Raw genomic sequence first — 16,275 nt, forward strand, 5'->3', positions numbered from 1 at the left:
AATAGTCTGGGGGCTGCGCTGCATTTTCTGGGGTTGGAACACAGCTCAGCTGTAAAAACTTGCTGGAGGCTGTAAGACGGCAGAAAGAGGCTGAGTGGAGAGTATTTTTAAAGCCAGTTTTGGAGGGAGTGCCGTGGTTTTGTTAGTGAGGGGGGCCTAAGGTGGTAGCTTCTGTAGGAAACTGCTAGAAGTTGCTCCCCTTTGTTCAGTGGACTCGGCCAGGCCTAGGGTGGACCCACTGCTGGCCAAGGCCGAGCCGATTGGTAGCAGAATGTTCCGTGATAACGCCTCTGCGATAACGTATTTAAGAAGGGGAAAACAGAAAAAAAAAAAAAAGAGGAGAGAAGATGTGAAGAAGCTGAGCAGGGGCAGAGGCGCAGAGGGGGAGGCGCAGGCCTCATGGGCCTTGCAGGCCTCACCCTCTGGCCTCTCACCAGGTGGCCGACTGGGCCCAACTCGGTCCGGCCCGGCTGCAAGAAGTGGAGAGGAGATGAGAAGTGAATAAGATGTAAAAAAGATCCTGAGAGACATCTACCAGCCTGTTGTGAGGAACGGCTGCAGACGCCAAGGTCAGTGAAGAAGGAGGGGGAGGAGTAATGCGGCTCCTGGCCAAGATTCCCCTGCAGCCTGTGGTGACGACCATGGTGGAGCAGGTTGTCCCCCTGCAGCCCATGGAGGTCCACGGAGGAGCAGAGATCCACTTGGAGCCTGTGAAGGACCCCGTACCGGGGGAGGTGGATGCCTGAAGGCAGCTGTGGCCCATGGAGGGCCCGCTGGGACAGCTGTTCTAGAGGGACTGCACCCGTGGAAGAGATGACCCACGCCGGAGCAGTTCCACGAAGGACTGTGGCCCGTGGGAGGGACCCCACGATGGAGCAGGGGAGGAATGTGAGGAGTTCTTCCCCCGACCATGAAGCAGCGGCGTAAAACAACGTATGATGAACTGACTGCAACCCCCATTCCCTCTTCCCGCCCTGTGCCGCTCGGGGGGGGGGAAGGTAGTAGAGATAATGTTAAGCTTGGGAAGAGGGAGGGGTGGATGGAGGTTATGTTGTTCTCTGTCTCATTATCCTGCTATTTGTAGTAATAAATTAATACTTTTCCCCAAGTCGAGTCTGTTTTGCCCGTGACGGTAACTTTAAGGATTTCTCCCTGTCCTTATGTCAAACCTCGAGCCGTTTTTCCTTATATTTTCTCTCCCTGTTCTCTCGGAAGGTGGGGGGAGTGAGAGAGAGACTGCGTAGTCTGGTCCTGATCAGGGCTGAACTATGACAGGGAGTAAATCGTTATACTTTACTTCTTCTTTTCTCCCTTTTTGGTTGTGAGCCTAAAAAAATTGTAGAGGTCTTCGAGGTCGGTTCTCCAAAATGGCTTCAAGACAAAGCTGCAGCAGCCATTTGCCAGTTTTCTCACTCTATGGGTAAAGCAGAGAGTCACCAGTGCAAACTGAAACAGCCTGATTAGTAAAACAGTGGGGCTAAGTGGATTATAGACATTCAACAAGGGACAGGGGAGGAACAGATGTGTGAGGCCTGTCAGCCTTACGCACCAGCTCCACCATAAGGGACAGAGGAACCTACAGCAGCCCACAGGCACTGCGTGCTCTTCTGTCGCCATACAGACCTCGGCACAGTGGACACGCTGCATCCCCTACACCTTATCATCATGTAGAAGTTGCCACAAAGTCTTAATACTTGAAAGTCTAATACTATGGAAGTCTAACACTTCTCCTCTGCACAGTGTGCCACTCGAGGAACCACATTGTTTTTCCCAGATTCTCTCCTCCCCTTCCCAAAACACCTCTCAGCTTTGTTAACACATATCATTTAATAGGCACATATCGTTTAAGTCCTCATAAACAGCACCATGTCTATTCAGCAACAAATAAAATAGCCAGACTAGCCTACCTGATAACTTTCCAGCCCCCCAGAGAGGTGGCAAATTGTACCACCAGTCCCCCTAGAACTGCCAAATATCCCCATCAATTCTGTTTGCACCACCGGGCTAAAGATGCTGTATTCTAATCTAAGGCAGACATAAAGACACGTTCTGAAACACATAAGTACAGATAAATATACAAGCTGTCTCGGTGAATTAGTTACATGTGCAAATATCTTCCTGGAAGAGCAGGCTCAGTTTGATGGCTAAAATTTGATTCAAAATCCGTGGGAATCACAAAAAAAAAAAAAAGAAAAAAAGAAAAGAAAAGAAAAGGAAAGAAAAGAAAAGGAAAGAAAAGAAAAGAAAAGAAAAGAAAAGAAAAGAAAAGAAAAGAAAAAGAAAAGAAAAGAAAAGAAAAGAAAAGAAAAGAAAAGAAAAGAAAAGAAAAGAAAAGGAAAAGAAAAGAAAAGAAAAGAAAAGAAAAGAAAAGAAAAGAAAAGAAAAGAAAAGAAAAGAAAAGAAAAGAAAAGAAAAGAAAAGAAAAGAAAAGAAAAGAAAAGAAAAGAAAAGAAAAGAAAAGAAAAGAAAAGAAAAGAAAAGAAAAGAAAAGAAAAGAAAAGAAAAGAAAAGAAAAGAAAAGAAAAGAAAAGAAAAGAAAAGAAAAGAAAAGAAAAGAAAAGAAAAGAAAAGAAAAGAAAAGAAAAGAAAAGAAAAGAAAAGAAAAGAAAAGAAAAGAAAAGAAAAGAAAAGAAAAGAAAAGAAAAGAAAAGAAAAGAAAAGAAAAGAAAAGAAAAGAAAAGAAAAGAAAAGAAAAGAAATCCCCTACTTTGAACCAGAGGCACTGAACTAGGTCTTTGGTTAATTGGAAATAGATAACACTGGGTGAGACACCTGCTGGGCGGTCTTTGGTCAGTAATCCACTCAGTTGTCCACAAAGGCTTGCAACAGTTGCCACCCTTCACACCAGGCTCAGCAGGGAGGTGGGAGATGAATGCCTTGGAAAGCCAAACCACTCACCCCCAGCCTGTTATCTTTTGGATGGGGCCAGGGCAAAGCCACAGGGGAGCACAGGTGAAGTATGCATTGCCACTGGCCATACAATACCTGCCTCCAAACAGGAAAAAGAGAGTTTAGTCTCCAGCACATTCAATCTATGGATGCATAGTGGGGAAAAAGGAAAAAAGTCTTAAAAATTCCAAGGATTTCTATTGAAGTAGTACCATAAACTGGTGGAAAAGACTTCTTGAATAAAGTAACTTCCTCTAAGGAGAGAAAGACGTGATTTCTCAAGTGGATGCCCCTTCAGCCCTAGCACTGAAGTCCTGTAAAAAGCTCCAAGGAGGGCTTTAGCCCATCTGCTCCAGGACAAATCTCAACGGCTTGTAGCTGAGATCTCACTTTTGTTAATATAGAAGTTGCTCTTTATTCCTCCTGCCAAAGCAGCCTAGCCTGCCCGGTCTCACAGTGAGGTCATAACTCAGGGTTGATCACATCACAGCATGTTGCTATGGTGATGCTTGAACTGTCACAAAGGATGTGCGCTATGATTTCACAGCAGATGGGCTGTGAGGGAGGAAGCCCTCATTTAAATTTTAAAAATTGCTTTAGTAATTAGCAAGAGTAATAGAAAAAGACATTAAAAAGAGAAGAAAAATCCCCAAACTGCCACTCTCAGCAAAGGTTATGGGATGCACATGGGATCTGCAGGCCGTCCACAGGGTGAGCTGCTGCTCCAAGTTCACCCAGCTCTTGGGTTGTTGATGGGTCCAAAAAAGTCTGGAGCCCACCCAGCTGCAGGAGGCCCAGAGCAGCAGTGGGCGAGCAAAGCCCCTCTGCGCATCAGTGCATTTCTACGCAGGGCGGTGCTTGGAGAGCTGCCCTTCACAAGGGCCTGATAGGAATGGCAGAGGGCATGTGGAGGGTGGCACATGCTTTATTAAAACACAAACTGTCCAACAGAAGGGGAGGTGTAATGTCTTGGCTTCAAGTTTTTAGCAAGGAGCTGGCTTAGGTGTTTCTATGGCCCTTTTTAATAGAGCACATGAGGAGCCCAGAGTCACAAGGATGTGTTTGCCCTTGCATCCAGAAGGGTTACCCCTCCAAGACGAGAGTACAAGCCCTTAGTTACCTAATTCTCACAGCCCAGCAGCACTGACTCACACAGTAGCCTACGCAGGCCTTGTCCTGCATCCTCAGCATCTCTGTCACATAGCGATAACCTAGTCTCACCTATTGCCCCTGCCCTTGGGAGCTGAGATCAACAGCAAACGACAGAGGCAAGGTAAATGGCGTCAAGCTTTCCAGATAGCCATGGTGCAGCCCTGCTCCCTCCTCAGGCTTCTCTGTCCCTGACAGAGGTGACCTTGAGGAAGCAGAGCCTCAAATCCCCATCCCCCGGGGCCACCATGGCTCGTTGCAGAGACATCAGCATCCCCCAGCTCGCCGCAGCAGCTCTCTTCCACATCACAGCAGCTCAGTAACCTCAAGGCAGAACTAAATCTCTCTCCCCTCCGCCTGCAGCGGGCACCACACGTGGCATTTCAGGGACCTTGGGCTGAGTCCTCATATTTAATGGGGAGAGCAGACTTCCATGCAGCATGTTCCTCGTTTGTTCAGTGACTAACTGTTGATCTCTCCAAGAATAAGCCAGATGGTTCCCGTGATAAGTGATCAGCTCTCCTGGAGTTTTTGAAACAGAAAAAGACAGATGCCTGCGTGCCTCTTGCCAGGACCCATCTTAAGCTCAGGCGATGAGTGCAAATGCTTCGGGAGGTTGTGTTCAGGGGATTCTCTCCATCCAGGCTTAGCAACTAATCTTCCCCATCAGCCCTGCATCCTGAAGGGGAGGCATCTTGCTTTCTGACAGCTTCCCCTGGCTTAAGGCCACTACAAATCATAAGGTCAGCCCTTATAATTGGATCAGACCTTGATATTACTTTGCTCTTCTGTGCATTTGTATTAACATCTCATTTTGCACACAGTGCATCCGATCAGTGCTCGCTACCTCAACTTGCATTTGTACCTCCCCTGGTGATTAAGAACACTGATAGGATTGACAAAGCGTTTTAGCAAGGGAGAAAGCTTGATCTCGGGAGTTTTTGCTGGGGTGAAAAAAAAAAAAAAAAAGACCCAGGTTGGGGAGTGAGTGGCAAACATACGAGGCTAAAGAGCTTTGTTTCTCAGCCACTGGTCTGCACAACATGCACTGACCACCTGTCAAGCAGCTCTTCCTGCCCTCAGCACAGAGATCAAGGTGTCCACAAGAGAGGAAAAAAAAAGAAGCAGTGTTTATCTGCTGACTTATTTTTAATTTGTTTTTTTTCCCCTAATTTCTACTGCTGACTCTATAGAAAGCCTAACTCCACTATTGAGCTGTCATTAAAACCACAAAGTGGGAGCAGAGGAATCACCGTACTCATGCAGGGTGAGAAGAATGGGGTCGAAGCAGAGTTAGGAGCAAGGTGTGAAAATAGCAATTGAAGCTGAGCCTGGTTCTGCCCAAAACCTGCTGCTCTAAGGCAGCAGCTTGGTCCATCAGCCTAGGGCTGGATCCTCTTGCTAGAAGAAGCTCAGAGCCCACTCATTTTCTGCTGCAACCTGTAGGCAAAACTCCACTTGATCTTACAGCGCTAGGCCAAAATAAAAGTTAGCAACACGTAGCCGTGCACTCAACAGAAAATAACTCTCCAGTTCTTTTCTCTACATGCCTCTGTTTTGGCTCTGAAAAGGATGCACATGCCCTTCGAGGATATTTATGAAGTCACTTCAGAGAGAAATTCAGAACTGCACCTCCAAGAGAGGGAATTAGATCTGTAATGCTGACTCAGCCTGCAATCGCACAGGATTAAATAGTCAGAAAGAAATCATTAAGCTGAAAAAAGACTGAAACGTATGTGACAATACATATGTCAGACACTCATCTCCTCACTGTAAAAAAATATACATATACATATCAGTACACAGTTCATTATCTCTGACCAAGGTATTAGGTCCCAGGCGAGCTTGCAATTTCATCTGAGGGCTTTACAGAGCAGGTGTCACTTTAAATCCAGAGAAAGTGCACAGAGGAAATGGAGAGGGCACTAGATTTAAAGTAAGCAAGTGCTCTGCCCTCACTTTCCTGGGAAATCGGGCACGCACGTTCACTGTGTTTTGTAATCAGTGCGACTTCCATCATGTTACTAATTAAAAATAGAGGCCTCATGAAAAATAAATTTAGAATTGCAAATTTCTTTTTTTGCATCTTCTGTAAAAGCAATTTCCATTTTATTATGTTACCCTGCATTATTTTAATGTTAGGAATGAGTTACAGATTAAGACTTAGCAAGAGTATTCATATTGCATTCGTCACTGATGCAGTTTTTTTTTTTTTTTTGCATGATTTCCCAAGGAATCAAGAAGGCTTTCATAATTATAAACTCTAATCATAAACACAGTTCTCCCATGCCTCAGTAAACTTTCAATTTTTTCACTTAACTTCAATTAAAATTGACAGAATCAGAGCTAACTGACTAACCACAAGTTTCCAAAAAAGCCAGCATCTGGGCAGCGATGCCACACAGCCCATTGGTCCCACTGCTCAAGATTCAGGGGAGGAATTTGATGACCAAGTTGAAAAACATTCACAAAACAGACCTCTGTGCACCGTATTTTGCACTTTGATGTGGGAAAATACAAAGTCACGCACAAGCAGGTGTCCTTAGACTCGCCTGCACCTTCCAAGCAGCTTCTCTAGCAGTGGCATTGAACACACAGCGCTCAAAGAGTCGTCCTGAGTTTGTTCATTTAGGGTGGCAATAGCAACTGCTATAACTTTAAACCCACGTCCCCCTCACCTTAAATACAGTGAATTATGCCCCATTTTTAATGACCTTTCAGCTCCTAATTTGTGTGACATCACCCAGAGTTTTGGGGAAGGCAAATGCGCCTCACTGGGGACCGTGCTTGCTGCAGGGACCGCTTTGACCTCAGGTTAGAGCTGTCTTTGTTACAACCCGGGCTTAAAGTCTGAAAACCCGCCCCGGCTCCTGTTGCCGGCCCTTTTTTGCACTTGAAAGGCAGCATTAGCTGCCATATCACCCAATCAATCAAAGAGCCTTTTGCATTTGGCAATGCAAATAAATAAATATGAAGAGGCCTTAAAGTAAGTGTTAATTAGGACAAGAGCAAGAAGATGATTTTTCACCTGCTTTTCCATTGATCCGCCCTGTTGAGAATACTTTATATTCATAAGCACAGTAGTCTTATTAAACCACTTCGGCTTTTCTTTTTTTCCCATATCATAGAAAAGGAATTTGAGACAGTAGGAAACAAAGTGTATCATAGAGGGAAACATTTTTGCCCGTTAAAATAGGTCTTCATTTGTTTTATCCCCAGGCATTCAAAATTCAGAAACATTTCCAGGGCTGAACAGCTACTGAAGAGTTAAAATGTATTCAGTTGTATTTATAAGAAAAAGGAATTTCCATTTAAAAAAAAAAAAAAAAAAAGACTTCTAGGGAGGAGAACCGGAGTTCAATGAGCAGCAGCAAGCTCTGATGGTCACCTTCCGTGCCCACAGGTAGTGCGGAGAGGATGCTTGTCCCTTCCTACCAGCTTCCGTCCAGAAAGAAGAGGAAAAGTGAGCAGGAATCTCGGAGCTGGTGGCAGCGAGGAAGGAATCCATTCTGTTATCAAATACTTGCAGAGACTGTACTCAATCAGGCAGTCAGAAACACGCCTACTCAGATAAGGGTATCCCTGCAAAGAAATCTCTTGACACTGCTTTGACATATTTACGTTTTTCCGCGATGATTCAGTGGCGGTAAATGGGGGCTCCTCTCCTGCCGCTCTCAGCCCAGTCAGTCCCCAGCCCTGCACTGGGAAGGGAGGCAGAAGTTAAGGGCTGCAGCCGGTGACACCGCAGCCCGAGCAAGCGGAGATTCAAAGCTTTAAGTATACAATGAAAATACGAATTTAGTGCCATCTAATCAAAGATGCTGCTTCCCATAGAGCACACTCCTGAAGTTACAGCGAGGTGATGCTACGCATAAGTCCTCTTAGCCTGGACTTTTTGGAAGATCTGCTATCTAGTAGCAAGAGATACAATCGGTAAATTATTCCTTTTAATTAATTCATTGAAAGAAACAGAAAATAGCCTGGGTCCTATCCGTCTGCATGTCTTTGCAAGAAAGGCAAAGAGGCACAAGAGTTCAACGACAGTTTCGAACGGCGGAAAGGATTCCCGGGACGCGGCAGAGGAGCAGGGATCGCTGCAGCAACCCTGGGAGATACACACCTCCTTCTGCACAGACACAAACCGCCGCCGCCTGGAGCCCACCCAAACTCGGGAGGGGGTGTTTGGAAAACCCCCATCGCAAGCCGAGGATGAAGAAATGCCTCCCGCCTCCTCAGGTAACCCGTCCCGCTTCGGAGGGGCAGCTTCATCCCGCCCCTCATCGTCCTCCCGGTAGCGGGGGTCCAGCCCCCGCCATGCTCAGGTGGGGGTCCCGTCCCCACGCCCTGTAACAGGGGTCCGGCCTCTGGCACTCCCGCACGGCGGGGGTCCAGCCCCGGCGGTCCCGGAGCGAGGGTTCTCACCCCCGGCCCCAATACCGAGGGTCTGCACCGCCCGGGGCCGCGGGGCCGCCCCCGCTGCGAGCCCCGGCTCTGCTCGGAGGATCGAGGTTGGGAAGAGGAGGGTGTCCGTGGGTTTCCGCGCGTGGAGCGGGGCGTGGGGGGTGGCGGGGACCGGCGGAGCGCCCGGCGATGGCACCGGCCAGGCTCGGGCACGGTCCGGCCGTGTCACCCCGTGGGCTGTGGAGCGCCCGCCGGAGCCCACGCGTGCACTGCTCGGGGCGGAGGAGGGGGGGGTGCGTGGAAAATTCGCAGGGTTGAGCCCGAGGAGGAGCGGCTGGAGCCGCCGAGGGGTTTGGGGGGGCACGGCCCCGCTCCCAACTTTCCGCCGCGCCGAGGGACTCCGGCGGCCGCGCCGGCGGTGGTATCGTATGCAAATACGTACGCTGACGTCAGAGATCATGTGGGTTTTGGCGTAGATCCCCACCGATCGAGGGCTTTTTTTTTTTTTTCCTTTTTTTTCCTTTTTCTTTTTTTTTTTCCCTTCCTTTTTTTTTTTTTTTTTCCGCGACGGAGCCGGGGCGGCGTGTGCGTTCTTGCGCGCGTGGCGGTGCGCGCGTGTTTCCCCGCGGGCCGGCGCGGGGGGGGCGGGGGCGGGAGTGGGGGGGGGGGTCCCACGGCCGCGGGCTGCCGCGGCGGCGCGCGGAGCGGGGCGCGGAGCGGCGCGCGGAGCCGCGGTGCCGCTCCGGCCGGGACAGCCGGTGCCGCCGCCCTGGGCGCAGGTAGGAAACTTCCCGGGCGGGCCCCCTCCCCACTTTCCTCCCCATCCCCCCCATCCCCGCACACATCCACTCGCCGCCGCTCCCGCCCCGGCCGCTCGCACCCAACTTTTCCTCCCGCAAAAAAAAAAAACAAACCCAAACCTGTCCGGTTCCCGGGACTCCCGGGGGATGGGGGGGAGGGTGGCGCGGGAGGCCGACAGGGAGGTGGGAGCCGGGAGGGTTGTTCGGGGTGGGCTCTTAATTTTTTCAGCTGTATTTTTTAATTTTTCGCCATGCAGCCTCCTTCCCCCTCCGTCCTCCGCCCCGCTCCTCGCCGCCTCCCGATTGCAAGTTTGGGTAAAGGGGGGAAAGCAGGAGGAGAAGGGGGGGGGAGGAAAAAAACATGTCTACGTTTGTCTGTGTCGACATCAGCAACACAAAATATGGCGTCCGCTTTCGACAGGGCGTTACGTAGAGGCGAGCAGGGCGATTTTGTCGGTGCGGTCTTTAAAAAGCGGCCGCTGGCTTCCATGGGGGGCGGGGGGGGGGGTAAGAGCCGCCCTGGGGGTGCTGCAGGCGCAGGAGGGGCCCGGGCGCCGCTGCCACGCGTGGGTCCGCGGCCGGACTTGGCAGCGGATTCTTCTGCTTTAATTTTTTTTTTTTTTTTTTTTTTTTCCCCTCTGCTCCCCCGACTCGTCCGCTCCGCTGTGGCCGTGGCGCGGGGGCTCGCTGCCTCCGGTAGCTGCGGCGAGGGGCGAGCAGGGGGCACCGCGGCGGGCGCCCCGCTCCATCCCTCCACCCGTTCTGCGAAAGCCTCTGCCTCCCTGTGGCATTTCATTTTCCCCGGGATGAGGAGATTTGGGCAAACTCGGCCTTTGGCAAGTTGCACCCACTTTTTTTTTTTTTCAGGAGGGGTGACTTTCCCTTTTGTTTTCGCTTGTTTCCAAAGCTGTCACACAACTGTCTCTTTTTTTTTTTTTTCTTTCTCTCTCTTCCTCTGGGATGATGGAGGCAGCAAAAGATACAGATCATTCTCCCCTCCTTGCTAGGAATAAAACTTGGAAGTGGAGTTGTGGCTGCCTGCCTGACTTTGGGGCATCCCTCTGCCCGGCTCCTTCCTGAGCCCTTTTGTTCACTTTGCCCCTGGGAATCCCTCCTTCGGGAGGGAGCCTGGCAGGGGGACATGGCCCAGATTTCTTCCCCTCGTGAGATCCCCGGGCACCTCTCCTGGGACAGGTGCTCCTTTCAGACTCCAGGAGCTTGTGAGGGCCCTGCTGTGCAGGGAAACTCAGGAAAAGTTTTGGGTCAGAAGGTGGAGAGCAGAAGGGGAAAAACATCCAGAGAAGTAGGAATGGGAGGGAAGACTCTTGCTGGGTGGGAAGGTGACTTTGCTGGGTGCCAGCACCTCCTGCCAGCTGGGTCCAAGGCCGTGGTGCGGGGAGCAGCCGGCGAGGGTGGCTGAGCGTGCGGTGCCTTGGGGACCTGCACTGCTGGCAGCACCGGGCATCTCCCTCAGCATCTCCGGGGTCGCAGCATGAGGCTGTCAGCTAGGCAAAGCCAGTCTTTCCTATTTGATTTTTTTGTCCCACAGGTGTCAAGATCCCAGTCTAGGAAGGTATTTTAGCACATCCTTTAGTGGAGCGATGATAGTTATCCCAATAACAACCAAAAAAAACTCCTTTCCAAATTGGGACTGAGAGCTAAAATGTCAGATGTCTCAATGTAATTCTTTTACAGCAAATGATGGTAAATCTTTGCCACTCTCTGCCTTGTCGTCCAGCTCACCTACAGATAATCCACACGTAGTTGGTCGATGTGTTATCTTTTTTTTTTTTTTCTTTAAACTACGGATTAAACTTTATACGGGGTTTGTCCCTCCTGGCTGGGGCTGGGATAGTTGTGCAGGCGCAGGTGTGACTGGCAGGGATCTGGTGTTTCTAACAGAAACCTCTCTCATGTAGCCTTACTGGGAAATGACATGTGAAGTAACACGGCTGCGTGCTGCCGTGATTTTAGCACACCGGTAGAGAAGTAATTTTGTTGTTTAAGAGGCATCTGTGACCAAAGTGCTCTGCCAGTGTAATATATTCCTGTCCCGGGAAGCCTTTCTAATGGAGATGTGGCTTCGGATTGCTGTATGAACTCAGCAGCTCTTTGAAACACAGAATTGCAAATTGATCTCCGGGTCAGGGAAAGCAAGCCAGTAGTTGGGGAGAACATAAATGCTGAAAAGCCCATGCATTTTTAAAGTTGTTGGCTGGTCCATATTTTACTTCCACAGCTGTGTGTGGGTTTATCCCCTTCCAGGCTTCTGCAGCATACCTGCAGAAGTGAATGGCCAAGAGCTCTCCTGTTCCTCCTCTCTTCTCATACCTTTGGTGAACTCAGTGCTGGAAAGCACTTACAGATGTGCGTAGCTCAGTTATCGGCCCAAAGCCTGTGTGAGTTACTCAGCTTCATGAAATGGGGTTTTTCCTGCCTGCCCACCCCAAAAGTTCTCCTGTCAGAGTTTCGTCCCACAGGACATCTCTGCCGTTGGTGTTTGAAGGGAGCGCACGCCTTCTGACTGCTTTCTCTCAAAGTACCACTTTTTTTTTTCCCCTTTGTACCCTAGCTGCAATCAATTTCTTGACAGTATCTGTAAAGTCAATAATCCATTTTGTGAGACAGCCCAAGTTGGCAGCATCACGTTTTGGGTTTTGTTTTGTTGTTTTTTTTTTGTTGGAGGAGGGAATTTTATCGTGTTTTTATTGTAAGTCCAAAGAAGAAAGCTAACATTAAATATAGCAAAGTTTTTGCTTCTTTTTGCATTTTCAAACCAGTTTCAAGCTGCTGCAGGCTGGAATGAGAACACAGCATGTTTTGCTCATCCTTGTACAAGATGAAGATTTTAATGCCAGGCATGACATCACTGTATTTGTGTGTGCGACATCTTCGGGTTTTATTCCTTTTAGCTTTGCTTTAGCGTGGATGATCCTCAGAGGTGTCATTTGGAGTCTCTTCTCGCTGGGATATTTTGACCCATGTCTAAATTATTTTCATGTGTGCCCACTTAACTAAAGGAATGAAAACATCCACTGAAAATAAATCAAAATAGTATTTTGATCAGAATTTGTTTAGAAATGAACAGTGTCGCAACTGAATTCCCTGAGATTTTAGCATGGCTGCCAGGTTGCAGTAAAGCTGCATTTGTGTTTTTGTGTGGAGAGAGTGTAACTGTAGCTTTGACTTTCTTTCAAGTGTGAGGATAATTCAGCAAGTATGTTCTTTCCCTAAAAGTTACTGCAAACTGAAGGTTGTAACATGCACATCTGTGTGATGGTATCTGTTAGTGCTGAAAGTAATAGACAAAAGTAGGCATGAAAGTAATCTATAAAGGCTTTAACTGAAAGCCATTAAAGTAATTGCTGGCCTTCTGTCAAGGTGTGTTTACATGTGTCGCCTCAGCTGGAACTATTATTTGGGGTGTTAGTTCATGTTATCAACCCTTCAGAAATAGGTAGGTCTGAAGTTTACTGGCTGTCATGATACAATTCAGTCCCAGGGTAGAGATAAGTTTGGATTTTTTCTGTAAGAGGTGAAAGAGCTATCATTTGCCAGAATGTTACAAATACTTTTCATACAGTCTTTGAGGGTTTGGTTTGCACAGGTGTAGCAAAATGGGAATGAAGTGAATCAGTCCCTTGGAAGACAAAGAGAGCTCAATTCCAGCCTTGCCATCCAGAGGCAGTTCAGAAGTCACCAGGCCAGCGCTCCCTCCCCAAAACTGTCGTGCCTTGGCAACTCAGAAGTGTTGTTTGATTGATTGTTTTGTTCTGGAAAAGATGCACTTTGAGTTATTTCACGAAGCACTGTGGGTTCAGAGATAAGACAGTGTGCTTGGCAAGCTTTTCTCTGTAACTGCGAGACCCAATACCTGTTTCTAAAGTAAAAACTGCTTTTTCCATAAGCTAAGTTTACATAAAATGGCCACTGTCATTAATCTGCTGGTGGAACTGGGAGATGCGGTCAAACTGAGGGAGATGTGTGAAACGATTTTGTGTATTTAGCACTGAAGAACCCTCAGATGGCTGATTTTTGTTAGTGAGCAGACAGAGAACGGCACAGGCAAGCAGAGGAGGTTTTGGCATTGATAACCAGGAGGGGACTTTAAAAAAGTCCTCCTGGGGGGTTTATTCTGGTAGCTGAGGACATGGGTTATGGTGCAACATCCCCTTGAATTTGCGGATCAGAGGGCACATGGCCGAGCTGCTGGTGGCAGGCGGTGCCCCAGGTGGGGCTGGCGGGGGGAAGGCTCGTGTCGGCGCTTTGCAGAGGAGAGCGTTTGCCATCTGGAGGGCTGACGGAGAAAGGAGAAAGGGTTGGGAAGCACATGGGGAAGAAGGTGATCTGTAATGCCTGCGTGGTTAGAAATCGCACGTCAGGAGCAGAGAGGGGTGGGATTTCAGCGAGTTTTGACAGTCTTTTGTGCATTGGCCTGGTGTGCAGGGTATGTGCCAGGTGGTGAAAGCAGGGCATGTGTGAGGAATTTGGTGTCACTGTGGCAACAAGCCTCCCCAGCTACATCTACAGTTTACATCTTCTCCAGGTTGTGGCTCCCAGGAAGATTTTCCAGCACAGACCTGATCGAGCAAAGTGAAGCCCACTCAGCACTGGCTTGCATCTCATTAACTTTTGCAGACATTTTGAGGGGAATTTGCAGATTCCTTCCCCCTCCCATCCCCATAGACTACAGGTTAAGCAGGGCTGTGATCCAGGCTCACCCTTGGGCTCAGTTGGTATCTTCACCGTTGACAAGCTCTGAAGTGATGTAGGTCTCCGGTCTCCTCCATCTCATGCTGCCATTGGGCTAGTGGCCAGGGGAAGCCTGCTGGCTGCCCAGCCCCCAGGGCTCTCCTCGAAAAGGAGCTGCAGCATCGATAACATTGTAGAACCACAGAAGGGTTTAAGTTGAAAGGGACCTTTAAAGATCATTTAGGCCAAACCTCCTGCCATAGGCAGGGCGATTTTGCAGTAGGTCACGTTGCTCAAAGCCCTGTCCAACCTGACCTTGAACACTGCCAGTGATGGGGCATCCACAGCTTTGCTGGGCAACCTGTTCCAGTGTCTCACCACCCTCATAGTAAAAAGTTTCTTCCTTATGTCCAGTCCAAACCTATCCTCTTTCAGTTTAGTACCATTGCTGCTTCTCCCATCACTACAGGCCTTGGTAAAAAGTGACCAGTTCTATATTCCAGACTACTTAATATCTCGTTATGCAGAGTACCCAGAGCCTAGGAGTGCATGACTGCTTTGGAGGCGTCAGCATCCTACAACCAAGCCAAGAACTTGCTCCCTGGGTGGATTTACTGATTGTGGGTTTATCCTCCCAACCCTCCACGATGAGTTTGATAAGTGGCTTTAGCAAAAAATACCCCTTTGCTGGTGTAACAGCCTTTCTGCTCATGGGTTGTACCAGCACGGCTACGTCAGTGACGCGTCCTTCCCAAAGCTGGCACAACCACATGGTCAGAATTGGTGATGCGGTCCTGGCATGAGGTGTTCCCATGCAGAGATGTGTGCTGTTGTGTGCTTGTTCAGCTCTTGATGCCTGCACATCAACACTCCCCTCTGGGAAACTCTTTTTACTGCTTGAGTTAAGCCCGGGTTCAGCCCAGTCCTCCCTGCAGGAGCAGGCATTGGAGGCTCTGGGGCACAGGAGCGGGCGCATCCTGGCCCAGATACAAGTGGTTCTGTGCACGTAGCAGAGTTTCCTCCAGACCGGTATTATCTGACCACAGCATAGTTCAATTCACTTGGGAGACTCCTCCACAGCCTGAAATTCATATTCTGTCCTGGAAAAATGTGGCAAAGCTGAAAAATGAAATTGTTTCCCTTGTGTTACTCCACTCGCTGTCCACTTAGCTGAGGGTTTGCACAGAAACCATCTTAGTGAGAAGCAAACCTCTGCTTCACTCCCTCCTTTCTTAAGCAAGATAGATACAGATTTATGTATTTCTTTAGTATTATTTTTTAACTTGCAGCATTACAATGATGTGATTTACAGTGTGGTCCCAGTTGGCACCCATGGAGGGGACAGTTAACTTCATGCGAGCACTGGGAGGGATGAGATAGGAACTTCTCGCACTGATTTCCATTTCCATCCACAGGCCTGAATACTTGGTTTTCCTTCCCTCTTTTTCTCCCATTCTTCCTATCCTGACCTTGTTTACCCTCTTAAATACTAAATATTTTTTAAACTTGCAATCTCAAATCACCTGTCAATTTTGATTTCTCTTTTGTTGTTGTTAATTGTCTGTTTTTCCCACAATTTCCTAGTAAGTGTTAAAACTGCATATTTGACTTGCTGGAGCTTAAAACAACAACAAAACCAAATCGGAAGAGGTTTTCTCACTTGTTTTGAGTCGTTGCCGCTAACTGAGGAAGCCTCAAGTTGAGGGTTATTTAACCTCTTGTCCAGTCTGAAGAGTGAAGGAAGAAGTCTGACAAGCACAGCTATATAGGGAAAAATTTGTTTCCTTTCTTTTTAGACAGAATCTTGTCGTTTGTGGGTTACTTTAAACAGCACCCAAAAAAGTAGGTTCTGAACTGCTGCTAAAGGCACCCTCAGAGGGGTTTAATAAAATGCCAGTGTTTCTCAAGAACTCTGTGCCCCTTCCCGTCTCTGATGTGTGTGTTCTTTTTTCTCACTCTCCAAGCTTCGGACATTTGTTTTTTTAAAATCTCTAAACCTAATTTCATGCTTATTAGTTTCAGTTACTTTATATTACACTTCACTCAAATAGCAGAAGTGGGAAAATACTTGTTCTTTTTTAAAATCTTATTTGCAAGAAGAAAATCCCAGAGTAAACAGTTGGAGGTGGTAGGTTTCGTTGGATTTCAAAGAGTGCCGGGACAGAGGCCCCGGGAAGCGATGCGGGGAGGTTTCGCATCCTCTTGTGCTGGGGGAAGCTGGTACAATGCAGACAGTGCCGGCATCTCCGAGCTTTGCTGCTGGGCTGGCGGAGTGCTGCTGATTCACTCTCACACAAAATAAAGGAAAGTCCTGATGGTTCTGGCCTAAAGTGGTTTTGAGGAG

The 16,275-nt window shown here is 48.4% G+C and overlaps 1 protein-coding gene and 1 long non-coding RNA gene across 2 annotated transcripts in view; one reads left to right on the top strand and one right to left on the bottom strand.

Moving 5' to 3' along the window:
* Window positions 1-7,211: 7,211 nt before the first annotated feature.
* On the bottom strand, window positions 7,212-9,593 carry LOC147601855 (uncharacterized). Its single transcript, XR_015257738.1, has 2 exons — window positions 9,360-9,593; window positions 7,212-7,739 (listed from the first exon to the last, which is right to left on the bottom strand). It is a non-coding gene; the product is annotated as an uncharacterized LOC147601855 (long non-coding RNA).
* Window positions 9,117-16,275, top strand: part of ZHX2 (zinc fingers and homeoboxes 2) — a 76,701-nt gene continuing 69,542 nt past the window's right edge. Inside the window, exon 1 of the mRNA XM_086741216.1 lies at window positions 9,117-9,218. The gene's annotated coding sequence lies outside the window, so the exon portion shown is untranslated. The remainder of the gene's footprint in view (window positions 9,219-16,275) is intronic.

The sequence above is a fragment of the Chlamydotis macqueenii genome, chromosome 2 (assembly GCF_036417535.1).
Source record: "Chlamydotis macqueenii isolate bChlMac1 chromosome 2, bChlMac1.mat, whole genome shotgun sequence".
NCBI lineage: Eukaryota > Metazoa > Chordata > Aves > Otidiformes > Otididae > Chlamydotis > Chlamydotis macqueenii.